Source organism: Phocoena sinus, chromosome 2 (genome assembly GCF_008692025.1).
Source record: "Phocoena sinus isolate mPhoSin1 chromosome 2, mPhoSin1.pri, whole genome shotgun sequence".
NCBI classification, from domain to species: Eukaryota; Metazoa; Chordata; class Mammalia; order Artiodactyla; family Phocoenidae; genus Phocoena; species Phocoena sinus.
In genome coordinates, this window is record NC_045764.1 from 57645967 (window position 1) to 57658024 (window position 12058).

At 41.2% G+C, this 12058-nt stretch overlaps 1 non-coding gene across 1 annotated transcript; it reads left to right on the top strand.

Annotated features, from left to right (window-relative positions):
* Nucleotides 1-10692: 10692 nt before the first annotated feature.
* On the top strand, nt 10693-10796 carry LOC116750073. The gene has a single exon (XR_004348811.1). It is a non-coding gene; the product is annotated as a U6 spliceosomal RNA (small nuclear RNA).
* Nucleotides 10797-12058: the final 1262 nt, after the last annotated feature.

A 12058-nucleotide genomic window follows, 5' to 3' on the forward strand; every position in this document is an offset into this window, starting at 1 on the left:
TCACAAGTGCAAGAAGGGGTGAAGAAATCAACTCGCGTGTTTGGGGATGGATGGGAGGCTCAGCCTGAAGTGCTGACCTAGGAGAGCCTGGAGCCAGGTGAGCCTGCAGAGGTGGGCATGGCCACAAGTTGCAGAACCAAAAGAAACCATGAAGGCTTAAAAGTTTGGGTTTTATTTTAGTGCAGTACTGCTAGGATTCAGGCAGAGAAAGCCATGACATAAATTCATCTTTTCAAGTTCTTTCTGGCTGTGTGGAGAAGGGATTGGAGGAAGGGGCCGACTGGTTTGCTGATGTGATTAAAAGCATTCAACCCGAGTGAAACGATCAATAGCATACTAGCAAATGTCCAGCTACATGCCAGTAAGGCTGTTTTTCAAAAACGTGTGCAGACAAAAGTTGGAGAAGCCCTTCATGAGCCTATTTATTAACTTTACGTAGAGTTCTTTTATGGTCCATAGATCCTTATTGCCCATCCTCTTTATTGAAGTGTAATACACCTACAGAAAAACTCACATCAGAATGAGTTATAAAATGCAAATATCGCTTCATAATCACCTCTCGGACCAAAGAATAGAGCATTACCTGCAGCCATTCTGCCCCCTTGTGTTTTTTCCTCACCCTGCTTCCTTTTTCCTCTACCCACTCTCTCCACTGTCCTGACCTCTAACCTGTAGATTATTTTTGCTTATTTTTAAACTTCATGTGATGAGTCAAATAGTATGTCTGTTGTGTGTACCACTGGGTCATTCGTTCATACTCTGCTGCTAACATGCTATTTGTCCATGTGTGAATATACACCCATGTACCCATTCTACCATCGTTTATCATTGGGGTTGCTTCTAGTTCTCTATGAGTAATGCTGCTGTGGAAATACCTTCCCTATGTTTTGGTATACATGTATACATCTTTGTTGGAAATATACCAAGGTCTGAAATTGCTGGTCATACTGTATATGTATGATATACAGTATGTATATATATTGTATACGAATGATCAGCTTTTGGTAGATCCTGCTGTTGCAGGAGAGGGAGATGTCACATCCTGAGACCTGCAGGAGTCCTTATGACCACCAAGTTCTTGGCTTCACGCAGGAAAGAGTGAGCCAGAGCAAAGGGAAAGCAAGTTGATTTATAGAGATACACACTCCATAGGCAGAATGCAGACTGTCTCAGAAAGTGAGAGTGGCCCCAGGGCATGGGGTTGTAGGTTTTTATGGGTTAAGTAATTTCATAGGCTAACAAGTGGGAGGAATATTCTTGCTATTTTGGGGTAGGGTGGGGATTTCCCAGGAGTTGAGCCACTGCCTAGTTTTTGCCTTTTATGGTCCTCCTCGGAACTGTCATGGCTTTAAGGGGGAGTGATTTTTAGTATTACATTGAAGGTATAAGGAGCTAAAGGTCAATGGCTGGACTCTTCTCAAAGACACCTTGGTTTCAGCTGGTTCCAGCCTATCACATCCCAACAGCTGTGCCCCTTGTTCATTATCTAGTGTTTGTGTCCTGCCCCTTTTCCTCCTGTCTCACTGCTAAGTAATTTTCCAAAGTTGTTGAACCAATTACACTCTCATCAGCCCCATAGGAGGGCTCCAGTTGCTTCACATCTTCATCAATGGTATTTTCTGTTTTACTAATTTTAGTCAACCAGTGGTATCTAATTGCAATTTTAATTTATCTGATAACTAATGAGGTTGAGCAAATTGTCATTGATTCTTGGCCATTCAGATGTCCTCTTGTAAAGTGTATGTTCAGGTATCTTTTCATTTTTCTATTGCATTTAACTATTTCTTATTAACTTCTTCTGTATATTTTCTGAATACCAGCCCTTTCTTGATTATATGGACTTCAATGATCTTTTCTCTCTGTGTAGTTTGCCTTTTTACCCTCTTAATAATGTTTTTGAGCAAAAAGAAGTTCTTAATGTTATGTATCTGTTTTATCACTTTTTTTAAATAGTTGGTAGTTTGGCATCCTGTTTCAGAAATCTTTGCCCATCCCAAGTTTAGGAAGGTGTCCTATATTACTTTCTAGAAGTTTTATCGTTTTGCCCTTTGCATTCAGAAATACTATCAATGTGGACTTGGTTTTTCTGTATGCTGTGAAATAGGGATCAAGATACATGTGCTCATATGGCCATCCCATTGACTCAGCACTTTTCCTGTGGAAACAAATCTCTCAAATACTCTATTACATCATTTCAGTCAAGTATGACCTCCTTTGTAAAGCCGCCTGTAACAGGATGTCAATATTTAAGTTTAGACACAGGTGTGGAAGTGTGGCAGCTACTGCATCCCAAAGTGAGGCGCCGGGCCAAGGTTCACAAGCTGGGAAGGAAATGAGCTAGAATCACTCCCTTGGTTTTTGGACTTCTCAGGCTGATCAGGGATCCAAGGAAGGAATCAGGTGTGGGAGAAGGGGTTCTGTGACGGGAAGTGTTTGCAAAGGCCATTAGAATGCAGGTGTCAGCCCCTTTGTCTAATGGGGGAATGAGGAAGTGCCTGCCTCTCACTCAAGGCCCTTAGGCTGAAGATCAGTGGGGACACTGGAGAACAAGGGGCCATCTCTTGGTTGGCAGCAGAGTGGACCAGGGTCCGGGCCTCACCTGGGCATCTATGGGGTGAGGAAAGAGATCAACCCACCTTCCTGGAGGCTGTGTTGGTCGCACTGGGCCCTTTTATTGGGGCCACTTGGAGGGGCGGAAGCACCCCAACAACAAGAAACCAGAGATGTTCGTCAGATTCCTAAGAAAGCTGAAGTTGCTACACGCTACCATTAGAGCAGGCATGTGGCGACTTAGGTCAAGAAAACTGCAGGTGACCCCATGTTGGGAATCTCCGAGGAGCAAATAAAAACGCCCACAAGGGCAAGTGAGCCTTCAACATCTGCCAGGCCTGGGGCACAGGATAGGGTGTGCAGTACCCTCCTTCTGCCTCTAAACAGCAAAAGATGCCAGGCCTGGCCCCTTAACAGCAGGTGGGAGCCCCAACCATGGGCCAGAGGGGAAGGCTGACCTTAAATGCATCCTGAGAGATTAACACCAGGAGAACAGAGGACAGTCCATTTGTGATTCAGGTTGTGTTTGTAAATCAGGGGGTGAGGGGATAGCCAGTTTCTCACCCAGTGGAAGGAATGCCCCTTCTGAGTTCCCCCAACTGAATATATTTAAAGAGGTCAGACGGAGGTAAGAATTAAGTTGTATTTTGATTATATCCCCCAAGTCGTGCTCATTCAGTTTCCTGGAGTGTTTACCTGGGCAGGTAGCTAGCTCCCTAATCAGCACTGCCTGAGGCCAAGGTGCCTGAGTACAGGGCCTGTCACACCTGCGTGGCACGAGCCTCCTGTAAACCCACAAGAGCCTTCAGGGCAGGACCCCACCTTGTGCCCTGGGGCAGAGCTGTGCTCTTTGCTGCACAGTTGCTTGCATTTGTAGGCGCTCAAGCAACCTTTGCCAAAGAAGTGGATAGAGAAACAGTAACCAGCTGCTGAGGGAGGGAGGAAAAATCCTCTTTCAGGCCGCTGTCCTGGTATGTGAATTCCCAGCCACTCACAACTTACCCACAGGGAGAGCCTTAAAGAATGCAAGTGGCGCATCTTAATCGGAGATGACACAAACAAAATGCATTATTTATCCTTTATTTCTAGTTATCTCAAATGTGCATTATGTTCCTGGAACCTCAGTGCAAACCATGGGATCAGCTCTCAAACTTAAAACCAGGGGCATTTTGTATGTTTGCTAGGGAGCAAAATATCTTGCTCTAAGAGGCATTAAGGAGGTAAAGCATTTCTCATTCTTGAGTTTGTTCTTTCCCCTTTTTCAAGACTCTGAAGGTTTTACAGATATCATCGTGCAATTTAGAATTTATTCCCCCTGGAGAGTCAGGTGGCTTCACGGTGATTTATATCAAGTGAGGTTTAAAGAATTATGGAGAGTGGTGATAAGAATTAAGGTAAGGGGAACAGTATGGAAGTTCCTTTAAAAACTAAAAATAGAGCTACCATATGATCCTGCAATCCAACTCCTGGGCATATGTCCAGAGAAAACTCTAATTTTAAAAGATACATTCATAGTTCACTGCAGCACTGTTTACAATAGTCAGGACATGGAAGCAACCTAAATGTCCATTGACAGATGAATAGATGAAGAAGATGTGGTATATATATATATATATATATATATATATATATATATATATATATACACACACACACACACACATACATATATACAATGGAATTACTCAGCCATAAAAAAGAATGAAGTAATGCCATTTGCAGCAACATGGATGGACCTAGAGATTATCATACTAAGTGAAATAAGTCAGAGAAAGACAAATATCATGTGATATCACTTATATGTGGAATCTAAAATATGACACAGCTGAACTTATCTATGAAAGAGAAACTCACAGACATAGAAAACAAATTTATGGTTACCAGAGGGGAAAGGGGGGGTGGAGGTAGGGATAAATTAGGAGGTTGGGATTAACATATACACACTACTCCATATAAAATAGGTAACCAACAAGGACCTACTGTATAGCATAGGAAACTATAGTCAATATTTTGTAATAACCTCTAAGGGAAAATAATCTAAAAAGCAGTATATATATATTGGGAGGACCAAATTTGGTTTCTTCCAGAAGATGGCTCTAGTAGCACTTAGTTATCTTTAACTTCATTCAAAACAATTTTGTTAGATTACATGTGACAGCTGTCATATCAGCGTGCATTTAAAAAAAATCAAAATTGATGAATTTTTGTGTAGACATTTTAATATTGAAGATGGAAGGAAAAAGCAACATTTTCAGCATATTATGCTTTATTATTTCAAGAAAGGTAAAAACACAACTGAAATGCACAAAAAGATTTGTGCAGCATATGGAGAAGGTGCTGTGACTGATCGAACATGTCAAAAGTGGTTTGCGAAGTTTTGTACTGGAGATTTCTCACTGGACAGTGCTCCACGGTTGGGTAGACCAGTTGATAGTGATCAAATCAAAACAATAATTGAGAATAATCAATGTTATACCACGTGGGAGATAGCCAACATACTCAAAATATCCAAATCAAATGTTGAAAATCATTTGCACCAGCTTAGTTATGTGAATCGCTTTAATGTTTGGGTTCCACGTAAGTTAGACGAAAAAATCCTTCTTAACCATATTTCCACATGCAATTCTCTACTGAAACATAATGAAAACATTTCGGTTTTAAAACAAATTGTGATGGGCGATGAAAAGTTGACACTGTACAATAATGTGTAACGGAAGAGATCATGGGGCAAGCGAAATGAACCACCACCAACCACACCAAAGGCTGGTCTTCATCCAAAGAAGGTGATGTTGTGTATGTGGTGGGATTGGAAGGGAGTCCTCTATTATGAGCTCCTTCTGGAAAACCAAACCATTAATTCCAACAAGTACTGCTCCCAGTTAGACCAACTGAAAGCAGCACTCGACAAAAAGCATCCAGGATTAGTCAATAGAAAACCCATAATCTTCCATCAGGATAACACAAGACCACATGTTTCTTTGATGACCTGGCAAAAACTGTTACAGCTTGGCTGGGAAGTTCTGATTCATCCACCTTATTCACCAGACATTGCACCTTCAGATTTCCATTTTATTTCAGTCTTTATAAAATTCTCTTAATGGAAAAAAATTTCAATTCCCTGGAAGACTGTAAAAGGCACCTGGAACAGTTTTTTGCTCAAAAAGATAAAAAGTTTGGGGAAGATGGAATAATGAGGCTGCCTGGAAAATGGGAGAAGGTAGTGGAACAAAAGGGTGAATACGTTGTTCAATAAAGTTCTCCGTGAAAATGAAAAATGTGTCTTTTATTTTTACTTAAAAAACCAAAGGCACTTTTTGGTCCACCCAATTTATATGTATATATAACTGAACTGCTGTGCTGTGTACCCAATACTAACAACGATACTATACTATCAACTATAGTTGATATTGTAAATCAACTATATACTTCAATAAAAAATAAAATAAATAAATAAAATAGAAAGAAATAAAGAATTAAGGTAAGGCAAGAGAGAGAGGGAAAGAAAGGAAGGAAAACAATTTTGAGCAGGGATTTAGGACCAGGTGATGTGGTTTAAAGCACAGGGAAAAAAGTGAGGTGCTGGGACCCAACATATTATAGCCAGAAGCACTGGCTGCTGCCCTGGGGAGCTGCTCCATGGGAGTGGAGGGAAAGCAATGACATCACTCTGGGCTACACCCTGATGTAGTAACTGAGAGCCTGCCGCCCACTTCACTTCCCCTTTAAGTCCAGGGCCTGCTGGATAATCTGCCTTCTTCATCCTTCACACCTTTTTAGGTTGGAATGCTTCCCATTACTGGTTTGGGAAATCAAGCTTTCATCAGCTCACAAACCAATCAATTAACAAGGTTTAGCATAAGGCTCATTCCCTCACTGCCCTTTCTCGTTCTGTTTTGGTCACAGTAACACTCCCCTCCTGTGTGTGCCCTTGACTAAACTACAATCAGAATGGGAAGAAACTCGGTGCCCCCAGACTCAGACCTAGACCTCTGTTGACTGGAAAAAAGAAATGCACAAGCTAAAAGTTGAGAATTATGTTTTATTTGGTGAACAGAACTGAGGACTAAAGCCTGGGAGGCCTCCTCTCAGGTAGCTCTGAGGGATGGCTCTGAAGAGGGAAGGGAGGAGCCAGGACATATAGGAGTTCTTGCAACAAAGACCAGGTGGTCAGAACATCAGAAGATTACTGTTAATTAAAGAAAAGCAGACATCTCAAGTTAAGGAATTCAGTGCTTTTCTGTGTATGGGAAGATGCAAGAGTCTGGGCTCACTGAAATCATTCCTTTGATCTGCACCTCAGCTCCCTGGGGCCAGTATCCTGTGTTTTCTCATCCTGAGTCCCCTCAGGGTGCACCATCAGGGGTGGCTGCAGTGACTGACTGCTTGATGTCAGGCATCCTGTTTCCATCCTAAGTTCCCTCAGGGCTCACAACCCTGGGGAGGCTGTAATGTGATGGCTTGATGGCTGCAACATCCTCTGTTTCCTGATATGGCAGGCAACATTTTTCCTTTCACACCTCGCTTAACCACCCCTGTTGCTGCGGTGCCCGGGGTCTCACCCTGCATGTGGGCTTCATTCCCTGGGACAGGCTGCTGACTTCCTTCACACTCTGTAAACCAAGCTGGGAGTTGGTTCCATCTCTCTCAGTATTCTGAAGGGTCCCCTTTAACTCAGGATTTGATGAAGCAACCCAAAAGTCTTGTTGTGAAGAATGGAGCCACATGGTATAGAAAGGGAGGTTGAGTATGTGAAGTTTGACAGTCATAACCTCAAGGACAAATGATTGGGTTGGCCAAGAAGTTTGTTTGGGTTTTTCCTAAGATCTTATGGAAAAACCCAAATGGACTTCTTGGCCAATCCAATACTTTAAAATATAGTGAATTAATAGATAATTTGAGGCATAGTAAAGCAACAGATCAGCAGATGACTGCCATTGGAAAGATAGTTTGTGACTCAGAGTTACCTGGAGGAGGGGGCACGCCACACCACAGGGGGCCACAGGGGGAAGCACCAGGAAGTCAGAAGGCAGAGGGAGTAAGGAGAAAATGTGGGCAAGAGCCATTACTGTGGTTTCCATGGGAAGGACCAGGCCAGGCAGGGTAAGCAGGCTTAGGATTGGCTGGTCTGAATAGTTTCAGTAGGTTCGGGGCCCTAGGGGGTGTCCCTAGTTATCGGGTTCCTGGCCCTGGGGTGATTAGGGCAGCAGGGACAGTGGCCTGGAGTGTGAAACCCCAGCAGAGTCTGTAGCTGGGGATGTGGGCTCTGAATTGGTTGGTTTGTATAGGAAGGGACATTTTTGAGGATGGGTTCTTTACCATCTCTAGGAATTGGCCCTGGGAGAGGCTGTTTCTCCAGGATCAGCAAGGCCCCAAGTTGCCAGAGCATCAAATATAGGTAATAAAAGATGGTTCATCCACAAATGCAACTCCTTTGCAGTGCCAGTTCATTTAGGGGTGGTGGGAGTGAAGCCAAATCCAGCCTCTGTACCCCAACACCAAATTAAATCTTGGAGACAGAGTTTTGGGTGGAGTAGAAAATAATAGCTTTATTGCTTTGCCAGGCAAAGGGGGCCACAGAGGGCTAATGCCCTCAAAACTGTGTGTCCTGACCTGGAGGGGGTAGTGAGAAGTTTTATAGTAATGGTTCAAAGAGGGCGTGATCAGCTCTTGGACATTCTTCTGATTGGTTGGTGGGGAAATCAACCTTCTGGTTCCAACCAGTCTGGTGTCTATGTGTTTGTGGGCAGCATATAGTTAACTTCCAGCTGGTGGGGGTTTCAGTATCTGCAAAACAGCTCAAAGATATTGTTATGTATATCCCTTGAGGGGAAACCAGGACCCTACCCCAAGGCTGCACTATTGTTTCTCGATTGATACTCCCTTGTCTCTGCATCCCCTCCCTTCCCTGATTAGCAACTGTTTGAACCTGCCTCTTGGAACTCAGAGAAGGTCATGGAGGCTGAATGAAGCCTATTTCCTGTAATCAAGAAATGGGGGACACCGAAAGGCTTTTGTGCCCAGGAGCCCCAACGGGTCCTGCTTGGTTTCGGGAGAAGTGCAGTACTGACCGGACATGTGGTCCCGTGATCATGGTGACCCCTCCTTCCCAAAGGAGATGGAATCGCTGGGGTGGGGTACCTCTGCCCTGCTGGCTACACCCTTCTGTACTGGAGTGTTGGCCACCCGCTGGCCCTCTCCTGTATGTCACACGTCTCCAGAGGAGCTCCTGGCAGCTTAACCCTGCCTGGCACTGCACTACCATAGGAAACTCACTTAAAAGGCATTGTGGAACCCGTGATTTGGGCACTGAGAACCTCCAAGGACAGCCTGTCCACTCCACCCAGCAGTCCTCTGGAGCAGATGCCATAACTGCAAAGATAGGCTCAAGTTCAAATTTAAGTGCTTCAAGTAGGCACGGCTGACTCCTTCTGTCCCTATTGGTGATGCCCTGGTGCAGGCAGTGCTGAAAGGTTGGTTTGAATCCCTTCCCCTCTCTGTTCAGCAACAGGGAAGGTCCCATGTCTGCACACCTTGACCTTGGTCCCTTTTGGGTGTCCCTCTCTGTGGTCTTCTCTGGATTACACCCACAAACCTCTCTGGGCACAGGGCCTGGGTGTTGCTGTTTAATCATCTTGAGCCCCATTTACATACTGGCTGCAGTAGCAGTGATGGTTCTAAACATAAAAGCCTTTATTTTACTTTTTTATTTTTTCATTAATTAGCTCTAATTGTTGGCTCTTTCAATTTAATTTTTATTTTGTATTGGAGTATAGCTGGTTTCCAATGTTGTGTTAGTTTCAGGTGTATAGCAAAGTGATTCAGTTATACATATATCCATTGTTTTTTTTTGGATTCTTGTCCCATATAGGTTATTACAGAATATTGAGTAGAGTTCCCTGTGCTCTACAGTAGGTCCTTGTTAGTTATTTTATGTATAATAGTGTGGCTATGTTAATCCCAAACTCCTAATTTATCCCTCCCCGCCCGCCCACTTCCCATTTGGTAACCATACATTTGTTTTCTAAGTCTGTTTCTGTTTTGTAAATAAGTTCATTTTTGTCATATTTTAGATTCCACATATAAGTGATATAGATATTTGTCTTTCTGTGTCTGACTTACTTCACTTAGTATGATAATCTCTAGGTCCATCCATGTTGCTGCAAGTGGCATTATTTCATTCTTCTTAATGGCTGAGCAATATTCCATTGTATATATGTACCACCTCTCCTTTATCCATTCATCTGTCAATGGACATTTAGGTTGCTTCCATGTCTTGGCTATTGTAAATAGTGCCACAGTGAACACTGGGGTGCGTGTATCTTTTCAAATTATGGTTTTCTCCGGATATATGCCCAGGAGTGGGATTGCTGGGTCATATGGTAGCTCTATTTTTAGTTTTTTAAGGAACCTCCATACTGTTCTCCATAGTGGCTGTACTACTTTACATTCCCACCAACAGTGTAGGAGGATTCCCTTTTTTCCACACCCTCTCTGGCATTTATTGTTTGTAGACTTTTTGATGATGGCCATTCTGACTACTGTGAAGTGATACCTCATTGTAGTTTTGATTTGCATTCCTCTAATAATTAGCAGTATTGAGCATCTATTCATGTGCTTTTTGGCCATCTGTTCGTCTTCTTTGGAGCCTTTCTTTATATCTAGTCTCTTCAGGGCTTTAGCCCATGCTCCAACTGTAATGTTTTTCTTATAGTGTTGAATTATGAGAGTTCTTTATATATTCTAGATATGAGTCTTTTGTCAGGTATGTGGTTTACAAGTATTTTCTCCCAGTATTTTCTCTGTAGCTTGTCATTTTATCTTCTTAATATTAAGGGTCTTTCTCAGACCAAAAAGGGTTAAATTTTGATGAAGTCCAATTTATTGATTTTGCTTTTGATGTTGCCAAGCCCCAGGTCCCAATGATTTTTCTCCTATGTCTTCTAAAGATTTTATAGGTTTGTTTTACATATAAATCTATGCTCCATTGACTTAATTTTTGCATAAAATGTGAGGTTGAGGGGTTTTTGCTTATTTTGTTGTCTTTTTGCTGATGGATATCCAATTTGCAAACATATCCATTTTTTGAAAAGACTCTCCTTCCTCCATTGAATTACCTTTTCACCTTTATCAAAAGTCAGTTGGCCAGCACTCACTTTAGTAGCACTAAAATTGGAGCGATTCAGAGAAAATTACCATGGGCCCTGTGCAAAGATGACATGCAAATTTGTGAAGTATTTCATATTTTTTTTAATGTTACTGAATTGTAAGCTTAAAAACAGTTAAAATGGCAAATTTGGTTATCATTTTATTATTATTTCATTTTCTCTTTTATTTATTAGTTATTTTATTTTTTTATTTTAATTATGGGATAAATTAGGAGTTTGGGATTAACATGTGCACACCACTACATGTAAAATAGATAACCAACAAGGACCTATTGTATAGCACGGGGAACTATACTCAATATTGTGTAGAATTGGTATTAATTCTTCTTTAAATGTGTGGTAGTAACCTTTAAACTTCTTCAGGAACAAAGTGAGCCTGGAGATTTCTCTTTGGGGAGATTTGAAATTACAAATGAAATTTATTTAATAGTTATAGGAATATTCAAATTATCTCCTTCATTTTGAGTAAGTTGTGGTAGCTTGTGCTTTTCAAATAATTGGTCCATTTCATCTAAGTGACCAAGTTTATGTGTATAGAGTTGTTTTTAATATCCCCTTATTATGCTTTTGGTGTCTGAGAATCTGTAGCAATATTTCATTTCATTCTTGTTATAGGTAATTTATGTCTTCTTTTTTTTGTCAGTCTTGCTAGAGTCTTGCCAATTTTATTGATATTTTCAAAGAACCAGCTTTTTGTTTCATTGATTTCTCTCTATTGTTGTGCTCTTTTCAATTCCATTGACTTCTATTATATTTATTATTTTCTTCCTTTTGCTGGCTGTGGGTTTATTTTGTTAGTTTCATAAACCAAGAGCTTAGATTATTAAGTGGAGATTTTTACTCTTTTCTAATGTAAGCATTTAGTGCTGTAAATTTCCCTCTCAGCAGTGTGTTAGCTGTGTCTTACAAATTTTGATATGTTGTATTTTAGCGTTCTTTTAATTCATTTTTTTAAAACTACTCTTCAGACTTCCTCTTTGACCCATGGATTATTTACAAGTGTGTTGTTCAGTTTTCCAAGTGTTTGGATATTTTCCTTTTATCTTTCTATTATTGACTTCCAATTTTGATTCCATTGTGATTAGAGAACACCTTCTGTATAAGTCCAATTATTTGAATTTTAGTGGTTTCTCTAGGTGTTGCATTATGTATACATAACTTACCACAGTCTACTAGTGTTGATATTTTACCAGCTTGAATGAAATGTAGATACTTTACCACCGTTTAAGTCCCTTTACTGTCTCCTATTTATAATTATTTAAAATATTTCCTCTATATAGAACTTTGAGAAGTACATCAAGCAGTGTTATAATTTTTGCTTTAACTATCAAAAATAATTTAGA